At 53.5% G+C, this 20,563-nt stretch overlaps 1 long non-coding RNA gene across 1 annotated transcript; it reads right to left on the bottom strand.

Moving 5' to 3' along the window:
* Positions 1 to 17,799: 17,799 nt before the first annotated feature.
* Positions 17,800 to 18,487, bottom strand: LOC118539289 (uncharacterized). The gene is made up of 2 exons (XR_013442672.1): positions 18,359 to 18,487; positions 17,800 to 17,968 (listed from the first exon to the last, which is right to left on the bottom strand). It is a non-coding gene; the product is annotated as an uncharacterized LOC118539289 (long non-coding RNA).
* Between the last annotated feature and the right edge of the window lie 2,076 nt (positions 18,488 to 20,563).

The following is a 20,563-nucleotide window of genomic DNA, read 5'->3' as shown; positions in this document are numbered from 1 at the left end:
TGCCTGGCCCAGCCTACAGCCTGCTGGGCCCTTACTTAAACTCATCCTGAATTCTATCTGGGCTGTCACCCACAGACACCCAGGCTGCCCCCCAAAGCCCTGTTACAAAGCATTGAGAAGATGATCCAGAGCTTCTAGGGCTTTGTGGCCCAGAGACTGAGGTCTTGGAGACATCCCAGGAGAAGGGATATGCTATTTTATCATGGGTTTCATGGGGATCATGGGAGACCCAGCATTTTGATTTTTAGCCTGATTCCCCCAGGGCCCAGGAGAGCAAAGCTGTTTCATAGGCAGCTAGACAAAAAGGTCAATAACAGAAGAGGGAGAAATTCACCAGCCTAGAGCCCAGAGTGTGGCTCCTCTACCCAGACTGTCCCCAGAAGTTCTACATCCTCACTCCCAAGGTAGAACTGGGGAGGGAGGACTATGCTGTCAGCTGCTCATGGGCCCCAGCACCTCCTTTGTGCGTAAGATGTCCTCATAGAACTAAGTCTTTAAGACACACTTGTTGCTCAGAAGGCCTTTAGGTTATTATTATTATATTATATTATTTTATTTTTATATTATTTTCTATTTATTATTATTATTATTATTATTATTATTATTATTATTATTATTATAAACACTCATGGTCCTTCTAGAGGGGGAATGTGGTATGATAATCAAGAGCACAGAGATTAGAACCAGGCTGCTTGTGCTACCCCATCTTAAACAAGCCACTCGACCTTTTTGTCTCTGTTTCCTCATCTATAAAATGGACAAACTATTGCTTGCTTCCTAAGGAGCATTTTGAAAACCCCAGTTCTTAGAGTTACTCCTGCCTGGTGGGGTACAGTATTATACTGTTCAGAAGGGAGGCTCCTCATAACACCCTGTGAGGACAGCATGGAAGGTGCTATTACCCTCATTATGTAAATGAGGACACTGAGGCCCAGAGAACACAAGTGACTGGCCCAAGGGGCAGAGCCAAGCCCAAAACCCATGTCTCTTGAATCCAAGCTCTCTGCCCTTTCACAGAATACTCGCAGGAATTTAGATCCACATCGTCACTGAGCCAGGCACCTTTCCATACACCATCCCATCTAATCCCCATTACAAACCCCTAGCTTAGGCATTGTTATCCCTACTTTTCAAACAAATCTAAGAGAGGAGCACCATGGAGCCTGTTGCCTTTTCCATTCTACAGTGCCTCAGTCATGAGTAAGATGGCTCAGCTCTGCCCCCTGCAGAAGGCAGCGAGACCTTGGGCAAGTCTCTATCCCCCTCTAGGTTGGACCAGAGCTCCAAGCATCCCTATTCCACACCCCTCTGTGGAACCTTGACCCTGGAGTGCCAGACTTGGAGCCAGAAGCCCTTCAGAGCTCAGGCCCACTCTGGCCCCTAGTCTCTCAGGGCCAACAGGCAGATTTCCCTGCTTGGAGCTCGTTCTGAGCCAGTTCTTTCTCAGAGAGCCCTGAACGATATGGTTCTGCTGCTTTGGCAAGAATTTTTCTTTTTTTAATGAAAAAATTATTTTGACAAAGCATTTTTATAAGTCATGGTTGTCAGACTCTGTAAAAAGGTGTCAGCATGGAATCGATGTAGACTTGGTGTTTTATCTATTTTTTTTTAAGATTTGATTTATGAGAGAGGGAGAGAGCAAGCAGGAGCAGGGGAAGAAACAGACTCCCCCCTGAGCAGGGAGCCTGATGCAGGACTCGATCCCAGGACTCTGGGATCATTACCTGAGCTGAAGGCAGACGCTTAAACGACTGAGCCACCCAGACGCCCCAGACTTGGTGTTTTAATTATAGCAACATCCCCTAGCTCTGTCACGGGTGCCAGCCCCACCCCCACCCCCGCCCTCATGGTAAGATTGAGAGTGGCCTGTATGACCTGGAGCTGTCCCCTGAGGACTCAGGCCAGCAGGGGGGTAAGGATGAGTTGGGTTCCAACTGGCCCCAAATTGAATTTCCAAGGCCAAGGTCCTACAGCCCCATAGATTATAAGATTCCTGAAAGTCGGGCGCCTGGGTGGCTCAGTTGGTTAAGCAACTGCCTTCGGCTCAGGTCATGATCCTGGAGTCCTGGGATCGAGTCCCGCATTGGGCTCCCTGCTTGGCAGGGAGTCTGCTTCTCCCTCTGACCCTCCTCCCTCTCATGCTCTCTGTCTCTCATTCTCTATCAAATAAATAAATAAAATCTTTAAAAAAAAAAAAGATTCCTGAAAGTCAGAGATGGGAAGAAACTCAGATACCACCATACCCAACCCACTTATAGGTTGGAAAACCAAGGAATTGTCAAATTATACTGCATATATCAGGCCTTTTGGTCTTTTAATATGACTAACCTTGCAGAGAAGGGGCAAGAAGAAATGAGACAGGGCAAGGTGAGTGTGGGAAGACCCAAAGACACAGGCTGGGAGGAGAGAGAATGGGGGGAAAGGGAGCTGTTACGTACTAAGCGCTATTATGTGCCAGCCACTAGGCTCATCACTTTTATAAATTATGCCATTGGTCATCCCCATCTTACAGATGTGAAAACAGAGGATCCAGAGAGAATAAGTGACTTACCCAGGGTCACACAACCAGGATGTGGACCCAGGTCTTCTAGACCCCAAATCTTGGGCTCTTCCCATTGAAGGGGGCTATAGTAGGCTCCCCTCTTAAGCAGCAAAGGCCCGGAGTCAAATCTACTTTGTTCCATACTCCTCCTGACTTATTCCCCAGGATCAGGGACTCAGTTGCCCTGTATTTTCATTAAATAAAAGAGGCCTCCTGGGCGTAACCTGCTCTCTGTTGGCTTAGAGGTCTCACCTTTCCCATAGGTGACAGGAACACTTTTTGCCATTTTGGGTTTCTTATGATCTACGGATATAAAATGACCCAATCAATATCCTTACTTTCATGGTGTCAAGTCAATCCAAGATATACCCAGAAATATTTCAGGACACATGGGCCAGTCACCAGAGGGAGATGAGATTATTAGGTGAGACACAAAAGACAAATCTCTTCAAGTTGGGGTGAAGGGGGCACTGGAGGGTTTACTCATCCTGCTCCTGCTTATAAAGCACTTCCCACTTGTCCTGCCCATTGTGGTGACCGGGGCTGAGAAACATTGCAGTAGAAGGGGCTTTTTGACTTACAGTGGCCTAAAACGAAACTTTAGATTCTTGAGAAATTTCTCTGCACTAGATTTGAAACAGCCCTGGCCCGCTCCCAAGATGCCAGCAGCATCTTGGTGTCAATCAAATGTCTATAGATGCCATGAACTGACTCGGTCTCTAGTTATACTTCGTTGCTCAGGGATCCCAAATAATCCGTTACAAAAGGTGGGGGAACAGTAGGTGGTCATCACACCTTCCATTATGGTTGATGGTGGGTGGGGACCACCTCATGCCTAGCTAAAACATCCCCCTTCAGGCCTTGTGAGGACACAGCAAGAAGGCGGCCACCTGCACACCAAGGAGGGGGATTCAGAAGGAACCAACCCTAGTCACACCTTGATCTTAGACTTCTAGCCTCTGGAACATAAATTGCTGTCGTTTAAGCCTCCCAGTCTGTGGTATAAGGCAGCCCCAGCAGACTGATAGAGCTGCCTTCTTGCTTTCTTCTCTGCAACATCCCTGGCTGTCTCCTCCCTCCTCCCCCGCCTCCCACCCCCTGCCCCCTGCCCCCTGCCCCCTGCATTATCTACTGGCGTGGAAAAGTGCATTATGGGAGGAAGAGGTTGGGATGGGTATTTTAATACTTTTAGGGCTAGGGTAGGGAAGACTGAGGGCAGAAAAGACCTTTTTTCTCCCCCAAGCAGCTCACTTCTCTGCTGCCAAAGGCATTTTGGGATTACAAGAAGCTCAATGGACAAGCCATGTCCACGCCAGTCAGTGCATGAGCCAGGTTTCTGGGACCTGGCAAGCACATTCCACAGAAACAATACTTGTAAAGGCAGACTGGTTCCCAGGCTAGCCCTCAAAAGCCTGTTCAGGCAATCCTGGAGCTCTTATGCTCATTCTTGCTTTCTGTCCTGGAGAATATAAGGTGCAACACTGCCTCCAAAATAACCTTTAAACCTATACAGAAAGATAATGATGTCCACCACGAAGTGAGTGGCGGGGGGAGGGGGGTATTTTGTTGTGGGATGGCAGGGCCTGGAGGAAAGCAGGTGGGGTAGGGGAGGTAGGAGGTACGTGGAGCCCATGGTGGCGATTCTGAAGGGGGCTTCTGGGATCTCTCAAGGGCTTTTGAGGCTGAGCACTCTTGTTCTTCATTACGTCTAATCTCACATCCTCACAACAGAGCTGATCAGCCAGCCGTGATTGGGGCCATTTGTGGGGGGGAAAAAAACAGGCACGAGAGAGGAACAGAGCAGGGAGAGGGCATGTGATTGTGCAGGAAATAGTGATGGGAAGAGGACTCCAGGGGGGTAATCACAGGGAGAGAGGGACCAGCTGAGGGGTCGGAACTGGGTATGTGAGCTCTATCTTTCCTCTACCTTCTAGCCAGGCACCAGGACACGGTGAAGGGCTCCGGTTTGTGCTCTGGTTTGAATCCTGAGTCTACCTCACACTAGCTGTGTGATTTTGAGAGAGTGGCATAACCTCTCTGTGCTCCCGTCCCTGCCTTTGTAAAATGGAATTAAAATAGTACCCAGCTCACTGGGTTGTTGTGAAGAATCGATATTCACACAGAGTGCTTGGAAAACGCCCGGTACTCAAGCACTTGAAGAGAGTTAGCTGTGATGGTGGTTGCTAGTACCCGTGTCCCAACTTTACTACCAGCCTCACTCTGAAGAACAGAAGTAGACAGATAGGCTGGGCCAGGAGAGATGCCTCTGCCTCAGTCGGAAAGGGCCACCAAGTGCCCGTGACATGGATCGGGCCAATTGCCCTCCCCTCCCCCCATGCACAACCCCTCCCCCCACCCTGCAATCACCACTGGCTTCCTCTCCTGATCTTGACCTGCCTGTGGCCACTCAACAGGAAGCCCTCAGTGCCATGGCCTTCCCCGCAGGGGGACGTGGCCAGGGACACCCCTCTGCAGCTGAGATACTAAAGTAGTTCACAGGGAGCCTGGGGTGGGGGGACGGGAAAGGGGGGGGCGGGCTGGAGGTCGAGAACTGTGAATTCCCTGAGAGGAGCTTCTCCAGGGAACCAGAGCTGGCGTTTTCATTCCAATTAATTATCCTTTTAGAGCAGTTCAGGCTGCTGGAAAGCAACCAGAAGAGATTCATTTATATTAAAATCAGCCCCAGCCCTTCTCACCGAGCTTCTAGCCCATGTGTGGATACAACGCGCCTGGAGTGAGGAAGAAGAAGGGATGGGGTGATCCCGCTGCCCAGGCTCCCCAAAGAGGCAGGACCCCCCGACCCCCCCCCACCGCAACCACTCAGAGGCCCGTAGACTTTTCCATTAGTGCAGAGCCCGGGTCCAACCTGAGCCTGACTGCCCCCAACACCTGCACCCCCCCTCATGCTTCAGTCCACATGCATTGTCTGAGTATGGCCTCAGCGCAGCCCAGAGCCCGATGGTCAGGGGGGACTTCCAGGAGGGAGGAGAGCCACAAGATTTCCTGATGGATTTGGATGTGGAGTATGGAAGAAAGAACAGAGTCCAGGGGAGCGCAGGGGTTTAGGGCCTGAGCCCCTGGAGAGGTGGACTTGCCTTCACCTGAGATGGGGCCTGCTATGGGAGGAACAGGCATGGGGTGGTGGACATGTCAGGTTAGAGATGCCTGTTTGAGGTCCCCGGGAGCCTCACGTCTGAGCTTGGGAGACGGGCCAGCCCCTTCCATCTCTGCTCGTTCCCCCCAACCTTTAGGATGTTGGCCAAGGCAGCCAGGGATCACAGAGCAGAGTCAGATTCTCTGACTCCTAGTCTAGTGCTCTCGCTTCTTCCCTACCTGGCTTCTCCAAAAGACCAGGCGTGAGGTGGGGGTTGATGGTCTGCGTGCCCTTTCCTTCTAGACACCATGCCTTCGTTCTGTCTCCCCATCACCCCTCCTCAAGCCGGCACTCATGACTAATCTAATGGAAAATGTTCTATCACATAATTCATACTAATGTGAAAATGACCAGTGAGAAGGGAGAGAGCCTTGGAGGCCACTGAGTAACAGGGAACAATCAATAATGATGAGATTAAGACTCATAAATACTAATGCTAATAATAATATAGTATTGAATGCTTATATATCACTTACTATGTGCCAGGCACTGTAATAGGCACTTTATGTGTGTGTTTTATTGTTGAATCCTACCCATAACTCCTTGAGAAAAGTGCTATTATCTTTTTTTTTTTTTTTTTAACAGAAGAGGACACTGAGGTGCAAGCCCAAGGTTACACAGCTAGGACACTCAGGATTTGAACTCCAACAGTCTGGCTCAAGAGCTCAGTGTCTGAACCACTGCCATCCATTGCCTGTCTACACAGTCTTGTCAATCCCGGCCACAACCATGTGAGAGTAGCAGTTTATCCCCACCGTATAGCAGGGAACGCAGATCTAAGAGGGGAGACCAGCTGCCCAAGGTCACACAGCTGGTGCTAGCGGGGCCCAGATAGGGTTACCAGATAAAGTGCAGGATGCCCAGTTACATCTCAATCTCAGATAAACCGTATTTTTTAGCATAAGTATGTCTCGCTCAATATTTGGGATATACTTACACTTAAAAAGTGTCTGTTCTTTATCTCAAATTTGAATCGAACTGGGCATTCTGTATTTTTATTTGCTGAATCTGGCAACCCTAAGCCCAGGGGAGGATCTGCCCCAGCCAGGGCCCAGCTTCCCCAGTCTCCTGGGATGAGGCCAGCTCCCCAAGCCCAGAAAGACGAAGGAGCTGATGTGTCTGCTGGCTGCTCTCAGCCCTGACATCCCACCTCCTACCAGCCTGTGGGGCCTCCCGATGCTGCAGCTATCACTGGGAAATCCCTGAGATTCCACCCAAGTAATCTCTCCCAGAGCCCTTGGGTGAGGCGCTGGGCCCACGGAGCCAGCAGCCATATGTCCTTAAGCATCGGGCTGAGGAGCTTCCAGCTCCCGAGCCCCAAGCGAGCGCGCCCATACATCACAGGCAGGTGGAAATCGAAACCCGTTTCTCAAGCCAATGTACTGGTGGGATCAGTCGCCTGATTTGGGCAAAGTTGCAGTGCACTGGGCATTTGTCATCCCTGCACCCACGCTCAGATATGCCCCACGAATGCACTAGAACAGAACCATTCCCAAATTCCCACCCCAGGGGTAAAAAGCTGACAGCTAAAGAGTCCCAGCCCCCTGGGCAATAACCAGTTGTTTTTTAGAGCACCTGCTACACACAAGGCCTCTACAGTCTGGGCCATCAGACAATTCTAATAATTGCTGTTTTCACCAAAAGAACAATTGCTACCATCTTTTGAGTGGACACTTACTACTTCCCTGACAAACTGAAGAACTTTCTATGCATTTGCTCATTGAATCTACAGATCAGGCCTTGAGGGAAAGAACGTCACCCCAATTCGACAGATGAGAAACCCGAGGCACAGAAAGGTTAAACGATGTGCCTGAGGTTACACGGCTAGAAGTTGCTGCTCAGGGATTGAAACCAAGGACCCCGACTCCAGGTTCAGGATCCCCCTCCTCTCTTGACCTATAGAACAAAATCTTGGTGTGAGATTTAGGCTCAGCATCCCCAGCAGGGCTGTCCCATGGAACATCGGGAGGTCATGAGGTCCAGCCCCCTGCTTTGGCATGAAATGCTACAGCTTGAAGGGGCTGGGGCAGACAGGGTGGAGTTAGGAGCCCAAGGTCCAAGATCTGGTGGGGAGACCTTGATTTCTGTGTTGGGAAGACAGGAGGAGCTGCAAGCGAGTGGCCCTACTACCCCTACCTGAGGCATCTCGGGGTTGTATATACTAAGTGCCCTAGAGACCTGGGATCTAGTCTCAAATTGGCTGGTGCCTCTCTCTGCAACACAGAAAAGTCCCTTCCCTTCTCTGAGCCTGTTTCCCCCTCGAGTCACAGATCTTCAACCTGCTCGGTCAGCCTTCGTATTCATGGGTGACCCCCACGCCATTGTCATCAACCTCCCGTCCTGAACTCAGGGATTCCTGTCCCAGGCTTCTCCAGGCCAGATGGGGAGCCTGGTGTGGTTAAAGGGACAGGAGCAAGGACTCATCAGCTTAAAGCAAGCTCTCTCCTTTGGGGTCATTTTTAAGACTCAGCCGCATTTCAGGCCTCGTCCTGCCCCCAGGATGCAGCCCACATCAACCCCCCGCATCTTTAATGGATTCGCTGGGCCATGTATGTCATAGACTCTTTGGAGGAGCTCCTAGGCTCCAGACTCTCAGGGGCAGTCTCTAAATGCACCCTCTCCTCAACTCTGAGGAGGAGTCAGAGATGTCTGCAGCCTTGTCAGAACCTGCGGGCTACACGTGAACGACGGGCTGTGTGAACACCTGCAGGGGGGTCCCACGTGCCCACAGGCACATGCATCTGAGTGCACACGGGTGCGTGTGTCCATGCGCATGTGCAAAGGCAAAGGCGTACCGTCGACCCTTGAACAACACAGGTTTGAACTGCAGGGTCCATTTTCAGTCAACAGTGGCTATCAGTAGCTCAGTTTTCAAGGAATCAGGAACTATATGTGGATTTCCCGTGTCCCTACCCCGCTATTGTTCAAGGGTCAACTGTATGTGCTATGAGTGATTTTTAAAACAGCTGTCCTTGTCATCTCTGCTGCCGGGCCTCCACTCCAGTCATTCAGCACCCTGGAGACACAGCCGGGAATCCAGCTGTGCATCCTGATGGCTCGAGGGTCCCTTGCACTCGTTGCACACACACATCCAAACACAGCCATACACGGACACGGTGTCCTTCGCTCCCTCGTACAATCTGTTTGAATGTAAGTCCGTCATCCTCTTGGATGATGAGCATCTTGAGGACAGAGCCCCATCCAGCCCTTCTGCACACTCTCCACCCTGAGCCCCAACCAGCGCTCCACACCGGAATCAGTAGAAGGGACATGCTCGATGGTGTTCAGCATTCTTAAATGTTATAAATGCGTGTGTGCGCACATGCACACACATGCACCAGCGCTGTGGCTAGCACATAGGAGTCTCCCCGTGTGTGCTGGTACTCGCCCTGTACTCGCGGGTTCAAATGCACACACTCACATTGATGGGCACACCAACCCGAGTGACTGCACACACCTGTGTGCCCGTCTCTTTGTGCACGTTTGTGTGCTGGTGTCCACGGGCATGAGTATGAGTCTACCACACACTTGCAAATGGACACTACTTCGTCCCCACGCACTCATCCCCTGGGCACAAAAGTAAATCCATTCATTTAATCACCCACTTAGCGATCATCGGACAGATGTCTAGCTAGCACCTTCTATGCACCAGGCACTGTTCTAGCCCTGGGGACACAGCAGTAAACAAAATGATCTGCATGGTCTGCGGCAGGTGTGGTGGGTGCCTGTGCCCGTGGGTGGGCGTGCGCACACTCAGCCCAGGTGCGAATGCATGCGCACGCACGGCAGTGCATGGACCCGCCTCAGCCAGAGGGGGTTGGCACCCACCCCTGACCTTGTCAGAGAGAGAACTCTGGCTCCTCACCCCACTCCATGCCAGGCCCAGCTCACCTGTGTGGGGAGGGGACACTAGGTACCAGGTGACCTCATCGTCCTCACCCTGGCCTGGACCTTGTCTCATCTGTGAGCACCACCCGTGGGTCCTGCCAAGGTGACTTCTCCAGGCCAAGGGACACAGAGGATTTTCAAGGGCTGAGGGGCAGGCCCAAGGGACAGGCAGGCTTCGTGGCGCCCTCCTGGGCTCTCAAAGCAAGTGGAAGCCAAGGCAGAGCCATCATCCTCTTGTGTGGATTCCAAGACCACCGATGACACCCAAGTGGCATCAGGAGGGACTGTTGGCCAAGATGCCACTCCTCTAGCTTGACCACGTAGGGGAAGAAAAGGGAGGGACAGGGCATGGGGCAGAGTGCCCCCAGCCAGACAGACCTCGCCCGTCTCCAGACCCTGCTGTTTAGGCTGGACCTGGGTGGCCACAAAAAGAGAACACGGGAGATGAGCGGCCTGACTTCTAGCCCTGGCCATGGCCGTGCCTGGCCTTGCTGTGCAGCCTCAGTAGAACCTCTGCCCCTTCTGAGCTAGGTGAGGCAGGACCCAATGACTTTGAAGGCTGCCCTCCAGGACGTCCCCCTCGATGACTCAGGCCACCCCAGGATTTGGGCCACGAGGGCGGGGGAGGCCGGAGTCCAGGCTCTGATGGACGCAGACACGCAGGAGAACAAGAACTGGGTCAGAGAGCTCCTGTAGGAGAATCAGGCCCTCGCCCCAGGGCCTGGCTCAAAGTGCAGGGGGTTGCTGCGCTTCGGCTCACGCTGGTCCCTCTGCTTGGCGTACGCTCTCCACCCACAGCTGAAGTTCTAAATCGCCCGATTGAAAACACTGACTTTTCATAGCGGAGAATGCAGAATACAAAATCTTACCTTCTTTAAGGTCCTGATTTTGTGTGTCCCCAACCAGCCTCAGCTGCACCTCCAGACCCTGTCCCTCCCCTGTCCGCACCGGCCGCATAAGGCTGCCCCAAGTCAGTTTTGTTGCTAAGTGTCAGATAAGAGAGGCCAGGGACCCTGTCCTTCTTGTTCTCACACTGTTCCCAGAGCCCAGAACAAGCATCTGGCTGATGGGAGGCACACAATAAACCTTTGTTGAGCAAATAAATTAAATGCACTGAACTAGCAGCAGTGGATATTCAGGGTAGGGAAATTTCAGATCTTTTTTATTTTTTTTCTGTATACTTTTGAGTCAGTTCTAGGTTTTCTAGAATGAGCATGTGTTGATTTCATAACCAGAAGCTCCCCACCCCCCCCAAAAAAAGTTTCTAAAAACAGAACAAAGCAGAACTTCTTCTCTTGACTCATGGCCCTGCTCCCCAGACTCCCTTGCTGAGAGCCTGTCCTCCCCTGGACTTCCTCAGCACCTGGCTGCGTGAGTAGTCCAGGTCACCCAGCAAGTGAGGGACCCAGCACCAGCGGCCCCACCCCAGGCTGGAATGCATTTCACTTCTCTATAATATTACGTCCGTTCTCGGCTGCCTCCGTTTTGTTTTGTTTTAATGTCTAAGTCCCTGCTCTGCCATTCACTACCTCTGGGCTCTTGGGTGAATAACTCAACACCTCAGTGCCTCAATTTTCCCATCTTTAAAATGGGCATAATGCTAGTACCTGCCCCAGAGGGTGGGTAATAGAATTAAGTGCCTACAAAGCACTTAGCACCACACATAGTCCGGGGTGAGGATCAGCAAAGTGTTTGTTATTTTTTTTTTAGTAAGCCCTCCTCACGAGGCAGGCTGAGCCCTCTGCACGAATCATCTGCAGGACAGCACTAGCAGGTCAGACTGGAGACGGGACCCATGCTCAGGAGCAAGGTCACTTTACCCAAAGTCACTCGGCGAGGAAGCCACAGAGGTGGGATTTGACCCTGGGTCTGGCTGGCTCCTGACCCAGTGCTCCCGAAGTTTAAAAACTGGATGGACCATCTATGAGGAAAGGTATGAGCAAATTCAGGCTCCAGAACAAGCCCCTATGCCTAGGAAGGGCAGGAGACTGGTAAGAGAGAAGTTCGAGTCAGAGCTGCTCGTTCCCGACCCAGGCCAGCCCACTGACCTGCGAGGCACAGCAGCTGTGGGGTGGGGAGGGCTCCCTGGGCTGGGTCTCCTCCTTTCCTCAGCAAGACCAGAGTCCAAATGCCAAAAGGAGTCCCTCTATCCTCCTCTTTATCCAATCATCCGTTCATTCATTCACTTATTTATCCAACATTATTTATTGAACACCTACTATGTGCCAGATGATATTCGGGCAGCAGAGACCCAGCAGTGACCAAAACAGATAAAAATCCACCTCTCCTGGAATGTACATTGCAATCAGGGAAGACAGACAATAACCACATTAATGAGTCAGTGTTTCTTTATTTATGGAGTAGGTAAGAGGGAGAGAATGTGTCAGGGTGGCCGTTCCGTCTCCCATCGGTGTTCGGGGAAAGTCTGCTGAGGGTGGCATCTGAGCAGAGACAGTGGGGAGTCATGTGCCTATCGGGGGAGGAGTGTTCCAGGCAGAGGGGCCACCTCCCCCTCTCCCCCCTCATCTGTCTGTCCTTCACCCTTCTTCCACCCTCCCATTCTCTCAAGAAGTTGCCCTGGAGCCCCAGGACCTAAATACTGGGGCCAGACAGCCCCGACTTCCCCACCAGCTGCGGGGCCCTGGACTTAATCCCCTGCACCCACATTCTCTGTTCTGTAAAGCGAGGGGCTTGGGAAGTGAGGGAAAGAAAGTCGGGTGTGGGCTGAAAGGGAATGAGGCAAAGACGGCTCTGATGTTAGCCCGCACTTCTTAGCCTGTAGAAAGCCTCCTGCCCAGGGTTCTCTTGTTCTCACACAGCGCTGGGAGGTGTGGGGGGCAGAAATAATTACCCTGCGAGACAGGGGAGGAAGCAGAGGTCCAGCCCACCTGTACGTTCACGTGAAGGTAGAAACTTCCGCCCAGAGCACGAGGACTCGTGAGTTCAGATTCCAGCTTTCTGGGGGGAGGTCCAGGGGAGCTTAAGACCCATCCCAGACTTGGGGTTGCAGGGACCAGAGAGGCCTGGAGTCTTCTTTGGCTGAGCCACCCAGGCGCCCCTGATGGCTACTATTTACTGAGCATCGACTAGTTGGATATCCCCTACTATGCAAGAATAAATATTATCTCCGATTCTCACAACATCTCCTTGATGTAGGTATCTAGGATTTCCCTTTCAAACCCGAGAAACAGAGGCTCAGAGAGGCCACACGACTTTCCCAAGACCACTGGAAGATAAGCAGCCCAGTCCCATCCACCTGGAGCTCCTGGCCTGCCCCACCTTGCCCCACTGCTTCATGACACCCCAACCCGCCCAGAAAAGTCTGGAATCCAGGGACCTGCACTGAGAGGACAGAGCCAGGACTAGGAGGCCGTAGGGCTGCAGTTAGGAGGGAAGATTCTGGAGCCAGACTGCCTTGGTCCATATCCCGGCTCCACCAAGTTCTAGCTTCGTGGTCTCTCTGTCTCCATTCCCTGCTCTGATAAATGAGGGTGATAATAGTACTACTTCTTCAGTTGTTGTAAGGCATCATTAACCTGGGTAAAGGTTAGGACAGAGCCTGATAAATGTGATATAAGCCTTAGCAGGAGTGAGTTCTGTGACGGGTTGCGGCCAGAGCAGCTCTGAGTTCAGCAGTCCAGGGATTTGGGGGCAGGACGGTGACAAGCTCCTGCGTCCGCACAGGACGCTAGCCCACACTGGGTCCTCTGTCACGGGAGAACTCTGATCCTTGCCTGTCCTTGACTGACCAGAGGGGAGGCGCCTGGGTGCGGTGCCGGGATGGGGTTCCTGATGGCTGGTGCCCAGCGAGGGAAGGGGAGGGGCAGGGAGAGCAGGCGGGGCAGTGCGGAGCTTCCCTGCTCACAGAGCCCAGTGTTGTTCAGAGGCCGGGGGAGCCTGAGCCCCTCCTACCCCCAGGGAGTGAATCACATTTGGTCTAAGCCAGTCCCAGTGACCCCGGTGACTGTGCTTTGCTGGGGAGGGGAACGGAAGGCACGTGGTGCAGTTCTGGCCAGCAAAGCAAGAGAGGAACGCGGCAGACACTTCTGAGAAAGGTTTCCTTGCTCTTAAGAGAAATGAGCAACAGGAAGCAGGTCATTTGCTGCTTCACGTGGTCGCACCGTGTGCGGCTGTGATGCTCAGTACAGAGGCAGCCACCTCATGACGGCGAGGGAATGGCCCACTTTGCGGACGGCAGAGTGAGAAAAGGGAAAGAGCCATGGCCTGGGGTGAGATTGCTGAGTCACAGAAGTAAGCGACTTGGTTCTGAACATCTTAGCTCCTAACGTAGTTTCTTTATCGTTCATGCTCCTAGTAGTTGGTTCTTCCACTGCTTATTAACGAAAGCATCCCAGCTGACTCAGCATCTCCGCCTGACCTGCTCTCCCGGGTTTGGGGGGATGTGGGTCAGGGATGGGGCTGGACTGGACCAGGGCTCTCTCCTCCACATTCGAGGGGCTACAAGCAGGTGGGAAGTCCAGCACCCCTCCAAGATCTCAGATCCCCAGAATGAGTGCCATAGGGGCGTGGAGTCTTGGAAAATCACTCCCCTGAGCCAGAGAGGGGCTCTAGATTCCTCTTTTGTCCAGTGGCCTAGAAGGTTCTGATTCTCACCCTTGAATCCTTGGGGACTGGAGGTTCAGAAACCAACCCACTCCAACCGCCGCAGTCATTGCTGGGCTCGAAGTGACCATGCCCCAGTGCATGGGGGCCAGACAGGCCAGTGGGGAGTGGGGATATGCAAGCTGGGCTCACCATCCTCAGCTGCTAGGGGAGGGGAGACACAACCGAGGATTGGCCTCGTCAACGGGTGGACCTGAGGGGCCTCAGGAGCCCCTTCTGCTGAAGTGTGAGAATAAACAGCACACAAAGGGCTCTTTGTAAAGTGCTGGTCACCTGTCTAGTGCTCATGGTAACGTGACCCTGGTACCCCATACACCCCATCCGGGGGCTTAATGGATAGCTGCTGGGTCTGTGAATGAACGCATGAATGAATGAGTGGAGGCAAAAATGGATGAGTAAGGACAAGGTCAGGAATGAATGAATGAGTGAGCCCTGTTGTTATTACTATTATGGGATGTGTTCATAATTACCCCCAAACTTAGCAGGTTCAAATAGCCCACACTGACTATCTCACAGTTTGGATGGGATGGGAGTCCAGGCACGGCTTCAGAGGGTCCTCTAGCTCAGGTCTCTCCCCAGGCAAGGAGCGTCAGCTGGGATGCAGTCTTCTCCAGGCTCCACTGGACCAGGGGTCTGAGGCACCCACGGAGATCTGGCCCTGCTCAGCTCAGAGGCAGGCCTGGGACAAAGGGGTGGAGTCTTCCCAGGGAATTGTGGGGACTCGGGGCTTGTGCTCACACCTGCACTCTCTCCTTCTTCAGCCCTTCTAGGCCCTGCACCGGCCCCCACCTCGCACCAACTACCCATAGTTCCCTGCACCTACCTGCCCCACCTGGAATCCACTGCCGAAGGCCCATGGGGAGCTGGCCCCGAGCACAAGCATTAGGTGGGTACGGGGGTCTCCTGCCCCTCCACACCTCTTGCAGACAGATCCAGCTTTATGGGCATGCGACCACACAGTCACCGGGGAACCATGCTTGGTTTAATGTTCTGCTGTTGCGGTCTTGAGAGGCTTTAATAATTCTTTACCAGGAGTCTTGAATTTTCATTTTGCACTGGGTCCTGCAAATGATGTACCTGGTCCTTCTTCTAGCTATCACTTCCCAGGGTCCTCACAGCCATTGTTTGAAGCCAAGAGAGCAGAGACTATAAGCCCACTTTGCAGGTGAGAAAACTGAGGCCCCAGATTTGAAGGCCAAGGAGAGCATCATCCCCCAGACCCTCCTTCAATCCTTGATCACGCTGAGGGGTGCCAACCTCAGACCCAAGGCCTGAACCTTGGGAGGGGCTACCTGGGAGGAAGTGGTTCTCAGGAGTCCCTCCAATATTTCCAGAAGGGTGAAAGAGAGACGTCTTGCTCCGACCTGCTCCGACCCTCAGCTTATTCCCCTCAGAGCCTCCTCCTTCATCTCTTCAGTTTTGTTCTAGGAATTAACCAGAGGCTGATGGGATGAGAACTACAACTCAAAGGGACCCCAGTGGATGGCCCTTGGGGAAATAATGACTCAGAGGCATTTCCCTACTTACCCCTCCCCCCACACCCTCACACCACCCCAATTGTGCCTCTGCTCTGGTGCCTCTTCCCATCAGGGTGAAGTCCCAAACCTGTGGGTCTAGAGATAGTAGAGAATCCGAAGACAGAGAGCAAGCGCTGGGAAGAGCCCCTTAGCAGGTGTTGCTATCTTTGGGGGAAACTGAGGTTAAGAAAGAGAAATCAGAATCTAGAGTCAGGCAATGTTGGGCAGAGCTGAATCCTGGTTCTGCCACTCTTCCACCGTGTGACCTTTAGCATGTTTTGTAACCCCTCAGGGCCTCAATTTCCACAGCTGAAAATGGGAGCAATAAAACCTAGCTCTGGGGTTGCTGTGACAGACACGGGGGATCCTGCAGATGCAGGTGCTTTGCAAGCTGCCTTGTAAGTTGGAGGGATGAGTCAAAACCTCTTCTGGGGGTGCCTGGGTGGCTCAGTCAGTTAAGCGTCCAACTCTTGATTTCGACTCAGGTCATGATCTCAGGGTCGTGAGATTGAGCCCCGCCTCAGGCTCTGCGCTAATCGTGGAGTCTGCTCAAGATTCTCTCTCTCTCCCCCACTCCCTCTGCCCCTAAAGAAAACCCCAAAAAACAAAAACCAACAACAAAATAAAACCTCTTCCACCCACACTAGCTAAGCTGTGCCTCATCCCTGTGCCCACGGTCCCCAGGGCATGGCTCTATCCCTACCTTTAGCAGAGAACCTGGTTCTGAGTCGGCCTCCCTCATCAGTCTGAGAATGTCTCAAGGGCAGGAGGGTGGCTCTTCCCCTGGAGCACCAGAGGTGGGCTCTCGCGAGCTGCCTTTGAAGCCGATGACCCAGGTGAGCATCCCAGCTTGGCTCCTTGTCACCTGTGGGGTGATCTTCACAGGCGGCTTAACCTCTCTAAGCCTCAGTTTCCCTGCCATATCAGGATGTGCCCACCACTTGCTCCACAGAGGATGGAGAAGATGGAATGAGGTAGATGAGCCATGCAAAATGCTGAGCACACCTTCCGGCTCTGGCATACAGTAGGCGCTCAGCAAGGTGCCAAATTGATGGCAGCTAAAAAGTTCGCAAGGGTAAGGAGAAGGCCTGTGCCAATCACCTGCTACCAGGTTTGTAAATACGCACACACGCGCACACGCACACGCACGCACACCGCTCCTCCAGGGTGCATCCCCACCCCCACCCCAGCCTAAAGCCCAACTTGCACCGAAAGCTGCTTCCACATCCCAAGGACTCTGCTCTCCGCCCCCCAGAACATCTGGAACATTCTGCCAAAATTGCCGCTGGGGGACCCAGCAGTCTCCCTCCCCCACTTCCTGGCTGTGGGAAAGAGTATGCGGAATTCCCTGGCGTCCCTGAAATCTCTCCTTCAGAAGCCCCTTCTCCCTCGAGGCCAGCGGTCCAGCTGCAGTGGCGTCCCCACCTCCCCCCCGCCCCCCTGGCCCCTCACCTCTCCCCTCTGCCCACCCGTCCCCTCCCTCTCTCTTTCCCTCCCTCTCTCACCTCATCTGTCTCCCAGAAGCCACTCCCGCCCACCTCTCACTTTGCATGTGGGGAAACTGAGGCTCCAGGAGAGGATTCACCACAGAACCTGTTTCAAAAGCTGGATGTGCCGGTGAGCGAGACAACGTACCCAAAGAGCCTGGTCTGGCACCTGGTGGGTGCCCAGCATCTGCCCCTTGCCTTCCCCTTCTCCTTTTCCCTTCTCTGCTCTTCAGCTCCACAGCTCAAGCCTAGGGTGGGCAGGGGCAGGGGGCAGCGGGCTGGGAGCAGTGGGCCTGGGGGCCTGGGGTGGGCAGGGGCAGGGGGCAGCGGGCTGGGAGCAGTGGGCCTGGGGGCCTGGGCGGGGGGCAGGGGCAGGGGGCAGTGGGCTGGGAGCAGTGGGCCTGGGGGCCTGGGCGGGGGGCAGGGGCAGGGGGCAGCGGGCTGGGAGCAGTGGGCCTGGGGGCCTGGGCGGGGGGCAGGGGCAGGGGGCAGCTGACAGCCAATCCCTCCTGGCCTCCAAGCTCTGCCCCCGGCCCAGAACATTGTCAGCCACCAGCCTGTCACTTGGCCACGGTGCCTCTCACATGAATAACAGCCCTTTAATTAGTATATTATAGGAAGTGGGCCCGTGGCGGCTTCTTGCTAGAAATGCCAACAGCAATTCAGCAGCCGCAAGGCGATGGCCGGATCCTGTATTACACCGAGCGCCGCGGCCTCCCTGCCACGGAGCGCGCCTCCAGATGAGATTTCTTTCCCCCTGAAGAAAACAATTTGGTCTCACTCTCTTTTCTTTCTTTCTCCTTTTTTTTTTAACCCTGCTCTGATTGTCACGATTGGAAACACTCACAGAGGCTGGTTCATTGTTTTCAGATTCAATTGGGCCCAGGGTGTTGGGGAGGGGGCCTCCCGCACACAGCCGGGCTGCCCTGGCCGTGGGAGGCAGGGCGCTGCTCCGGGGCCCTTTCAGTCATGATGATAACGTTGGCGGGAGCTGGCATTTGGTCCTCACCCAACCCTACAAAGATATTGGTATCCTCATTATGAAGATAGGGAAACTGAGGTCAGGGAGGTTAGGAACATTCTGCAAGCCAGGAAGCTGGTGGCCGGGGACAGCCGGGAGAAGACCAGGGAGTCTGGGATTACTCACCTATTACTCAGCACTGTCTGGGTCCCCAGAGAAGTTTAGAGCATTCCGAGGAATTGACCTCCTTTTTCTCATCTTCGAAATGGGAATACTAACGTCTCGCCTGCCTGTGACGCTGGTCACCGTGAGCCTTCCCAGGAGAGAAGAAGGCAAAGGCTTTGTAAAACCCCTGGGCCAGTGGGGCCCCGCGGAGGAAGGGGTGACTGCAGGAGTCTCCCCACCCACACGCCCCCCCGCCCGTGTCTGGAGACTAACACGCCCAGCACGCTGGTGAGCAGCGCTTTTCGCTCGCCGAGTGCTGGAGAAGCAGTTAGGACAAAGGAACATGAACTTCTTTTCAAACGTGGCTGAATTCCTAGAAGCTTTAGTCACAGGATATTTTCCTCAGTTGATGGATTTTCAGTTATGACCACTGTCGCCATGGGAAGGCAGGGTGGGAAAGAAAGCAGGTGCCACAAAGGGGTCGGCTGCTGGCCTTCCGGACAGGGATTTATGGCCTGAGCTGATGTTTCCAGAACCAGCGTGGAGATGGTGGCCTTGCTCCCCAGGCCACCATCAATTAATCTAAGGGAGAAACATGCTCGAAGGCCGGATCCACACAGAACAATCAAGTGGGGGCAGCAGGGGGCCTGGGAGGATCCCCCCCACGCCTTTGCTCACACTGTCCCTCCATCTAGAGTGCCCTTTATCACTTGTCACTCGGCAAACCTCTACCCCCCCCTTCAAGACCTGCAGCAGAGTGTTGAGGTCCCCAGGTCACCTCCCCCAGACCTCCTTATTTCGGCATTGCTGTGGGACACACTCCGTGCTGGTTGCCTGGGTCCTGTCTCAAGGCTCCACGGTGCCTCTCTGCGTCCTCGTCTCAGTGCCCTCCCTCCAGGGCCACTCAGCCCAAGCACAGATGCAACAGGAAGTATGTCCTCGGCACAACCTTCAAGCACAGGGGGACAGAAGACACTAGATAAATGCCCAGCCACCTACCCTCTGGAGGGAAACTCTGAGGTGTGTTCTACCCTGTTCTTCAAAGGGCCCCAGCAGGACCGAGCCCCAGCTGCCCAAAGCAGGACCAACCAGCTCCATCACTCATCCTCAAATTGGATGTCCCTCCTCCCCTACCCCATGCCCACTCTCCCACCTCTTGCTTCCTGGGTTCACCTCCCCAACAAAGCAAGCTCACTCATGTCCTTGCCTGAGGCTAAGACAGGACACGACCCGGATGTTCCCTGCTCTGAGAAGCTTTCTCAGCCTCCCCTCACCCAATGTCACTGGCCATGTGACCAAAGCAGGTGCGCATCAGCTCTCTGCCTGTTTCCTCACCTGGATCATCTACGCTAATTATGGATCAAGTGCTTAGAACAGAGCCCAGCACACAATGAGTATTCAATGAACAGTGACAGTCACTAACACCATTCGCACTTCCATTGTTACTCTCTTCTCTATAACCCTACGGCGCTTTGTGTAGTCAAGTCAGGAAGGAGGAAGAGGGTCTGGGTGAGAATATTAAAAGTCAGATATTAGAGTGCTCCAGGCAGAGGGAACACACATGCAAAGGCCCTGAGGTGGGACTGAGCTGGAGGGTTTGAAGAACTGGGAAGAGACCAGCGCAGCTGGAGGGCAGTGTGCAGGGGAAGGCACAAGCCAGCTCAGGCAGGGCCTCTTGAGAGAGTAGATTTTATTCTAAATGTAAAAAAGAACTATGACAGGTGTTAAACAGAGAAGTACCATGGCCTGATTTGTTTTTTAAAGATAACCCAGGATGAGAATGGGAATTACATCAGGGGGAGAGAGAAGGGGAAGTGGGCTGGGGCCATTGATGGAAATTCAAAAGACCCGACAGATTCAAGACGAATTGAGGAGGGAAGTTACTTGGTAATAAACTAAAACCTGGGGGTTAAGAGACGAAGGAACCCAGTGGCCGCAAGGTTAGGACTTAGGTAGCTGAGTGAACAGGAGCCATGGGGGAGACTGGAGAGTAGAGGTGGGGGCATGGCATGCATCCAGAGCCTCGATCAGGTCTCCATTAGTTTGCAGGGTCCTGGGAGGCTTCCAGGTCACGGTGTCCGTAGTCAGGTGTAGGGGTCTGCACTCCAGAGAGCGGGGCACACAGGTGGACAGCCCACGCAGTAGTGCAAGGACCTATGCTCAGCGAGCCCCGTTCTTGCTTATGGCCATCTTGAAATTCTTACTAATTTCTCATTCTGCACTAGG

Source organism: Halichoerus grypus, chromosome 11 (assembly GCF_964656455.1).
Source record: "Halichoerus grypus chromosome 11, mHalGry1.hap1.1, whole genome shotgun sequence".
NCBI classification, from domain to species: domain Eukaryota; kingdom Metazoa; phylum Chordata; class Mammalia; order Carnivora; family Phocidae; genus Halichoerus; species Halichoerus grypus.
Note: the sequence above shows the minus strand (reverse complement) of the source record. Positions and strands in the feature narration are given on the sequence as shown.